Source organism: Sinocyclocheilus grahami, unplaced genomic scaffold (genome assembly GCF_001515645.1).
Source record: "Sinocyclocheilus grahami isolate Dianchi unplaced genomic scaffold, SAMN03320097.WGS_v1.1 scaffold682.1, whole genome shotgun sequence".
Taxonomy (NCBI): domain Eukaryota; kingdom Metazoa; phylum Chordata; class Actinopteri; order Cypriniformes; family Cyprinidae; genus Sinocyclocheilus; species Sinocyclocheilus grahami.
Genome location: NW_015505861.1, coordinates 890524 through 893538, shown reverse-complemented (window position 1 = coordinate 893538; position 3015 = coordinate 890524).

Sequence of the window (3015 nt, the reverse complement as noted above, 5' to 3'; positions counted from 1 at the left end):
CCCCCCAGAGAATATAGTATACAACTCCACTAATGACTAGTTTTGCTAGAATAAAACATCTTTATATTGAACTACAGATTATTTTTTAATATGTATTTGAAGACCAGATTTGGTATCTACATGTCAACTTCGCGAACAACTTACACAATATAAATCAGATACATTTATTAATAAGCTGAGTGAAGTTTCTGTTAATATCTTTGCTTTTACATGATGAGTGAGACCGGTTTTTGGATGTGGGTCTTGCATGAGGTTTCATTTGTACTGAAACCTAGTTCTAAACAGCCCCAACTGCAATGTCAGTTACATGAGTAGATGTGAGATGAGTACACTAAGGTAGAACGGTATCAAAGCAAATCTGAATCCAATGTTTGCGAACATCTACACTCTAAAAAATTTGGGTCAAAGATGGACTAACCCAACCATTGGGTTACATTTTTACATTCAATTTTTAACCCAAAAGTTGGGTTAGTCCACATTTGACCCAAAGTTGGGTTGAAACAACCCAGCATTTTTTAGAGTGTACAGTAGGCTACACAGCCTTTACACGAAGATCATGATGACTTAAAGAGATTACAGGTAATAATGCTGTAAATAATGTTCAGGTTCTTGCACAGACATCAATATATTGTCGGGAGTCACAGGTATTCATTTAGTTTTTTTATTGTATTCTCAAAGTGCAGGTAGCCAATGACTTGCATTTCATGAATGACCAAGTTTCAGCTAAAAATCTTCTACTGAAGAAGAAAATCACGAACATCACTGATGGCCTGAGGGTGAGTAAATTAGCAGCACATTTTCATTTTTAGAAGAACTATACCTTTAAGAGCTAAACGGTTTTGGTTACCATTGACTTCAATGTTCTTGAATGGAGAGAAAAAAACAGTTTTAAATTAAATAGTTTGAAACAAAACACAAAAGAACAGAAGTCACACAGGTTTGGAGTGACATGAGGGTGAGTAAATTATTTCGTATTTTCAGGTGAACTGTAGCTTTAAGAGCAGTTGCGTTTTTTTGTTGTTTTTTTACAAACATAGTAATAGAATTAATAGAATAAAAAAAATGTAGGGTAATGTAAAAATCCACACAGATGAGATCAAATTAACATGTCTTTGGAAAATAAAAATGCATCATTTTGTCATGATGACTTCTCTTGTAGCTATAGATAGAAAGTGACACTGTCAGTGGAAGGCCGTCAGCTGACACCAGCTTCACACTCACAAGAACTAAAACTCGCTTCTCAGCAGCAGTATTCTTCTCTGTGCAGCATACAGAAGGGCCTGCTCCGAGCGGGATTCGAACCCCTGACAGAAGTGGAGCTGAATGCGGATGTCCACGGCGCAGTGACGGCGAGAGTCTCGGGATGTGCTCGCTTTGAGTCAGACGGGCTTCAGCAAGTTCAGTCACGGAGGACGAGCGTTAAACTCGTTAAACTGGCGTGAATTATTTCGCGAGAGGAGAACGTCTTCCTCCTAAACATTAAGAGAAGAATTCTGACTGCAGGAAAATGGGAAGTACAGTGATGGACGCCAAGAAAAAGGAGTGTACCAAGAAATCCTCAAAGAAAAAGCGACCCCTGCGCCTAAACATGCCAGTGAGTCGAGCTTCGCTCTTTATATGTGGTAACTTTGCTGCTTCGTTAAGTGTGGAGCGTTGCGTGGGCGTGTGGGACGCGTTTGATGCGTCTTTAAAGTACAGCGTGTCTTCTCGATATCTCCAGGAAGCTACATTTGTGGAAAGTTAGAAGTTACATTTTTAGAACATCTTTATGTTACATTGTTGCAACTTGAGCTCGAATTTCAGACGATGTGTTTTGAGTTTCTTTATTACTCCTGCGCAATTTTTTTTTACTACAGTCGTGCGAAGTACCAAAATATAATTTTTAATATGAAATCAGTTCTGCCTGAGAGCTGTCAAAACACCCGCCCAACGCGACCGCGTGTGTAAGCTGTGCTTGAACAGGCCTACGGTACGCTTGCTTGCGTACAACAAAACAGACCGTGCGCGCTAGTGTATTATTAACGTTTTCGAGAGAATAGCCCGAAAAGTACGCTTGTGGGCTTGAATTATAAATGGTTTGGCACGCCATGCTATTGCTTGAGCCTGGCTGTGAGGGAAACAGCTGTATTGCTTGAGCCTGGCTGTGAGGGAAACAGCTGTATTGCTTGAGCCTGGCTGTGAGGGAAACAGCTGTATTGCTTGAGCCTGGCTGTGAGGGAAACAGCTGTAAGAGAGCGCGTTCTGCGCAGCCGTGACTCATCATAGCGTTACATGCTGAAATGCAAACTCTCTCTGTCTGTAGAATTAACACCAAGGCTAGGTCTGTATATTAATGCTTTATGGAATGCCATTCAAGGGCATCTGCTCGAAACAAAGATAAGTTCAAGCTATGACACTGATATTCTGTCTTTCTTGGGGATAATAATTAGTGTTGGGGGGTAACGCATTACAAGTAACGCGAGTTACGTAATCAGATTACTTTTTTCAAGTAACTAGTAAAGTAACGCATTACTTTTTCATTTACAAGAGAATATCTGAGTTACTTTTTCAAATAAGTAACGCAAGTTACTTTTTTATCAATTTATTGACTGACAGCTCTCCTGTCCCCATGCTGAGAGAAATCAGAAGATGTTACTGTAGTTCTAAAATAAATATGAATATGCATTAATTCATCTCACTCACAAAAAACAACAACACTGATTCAGTATTCCTCAAAATGAATAAAAATAATGCAACTCAGAATATGACGCAAACCTGCGATAATTAAATGTTAAACAACACAAATATCCTTTATGTATTTAATCCCATTCTATTAACCAATGTCTTCTTTTATATTTGCCAAAATAGAACTTTTTTATTGTAAAAGCAAACAAGCAAGCCCTGTCCAGATTTAAAAAGTAACGCAAAAGTAACGTAACGCATTACTTTCCATAAAAAGTAACTAAGTAACGTAATCAGTTGGAGTAGCATAATATTGTAATGCATTACTTTTAAAAGTAACTTTCCCCAACACTG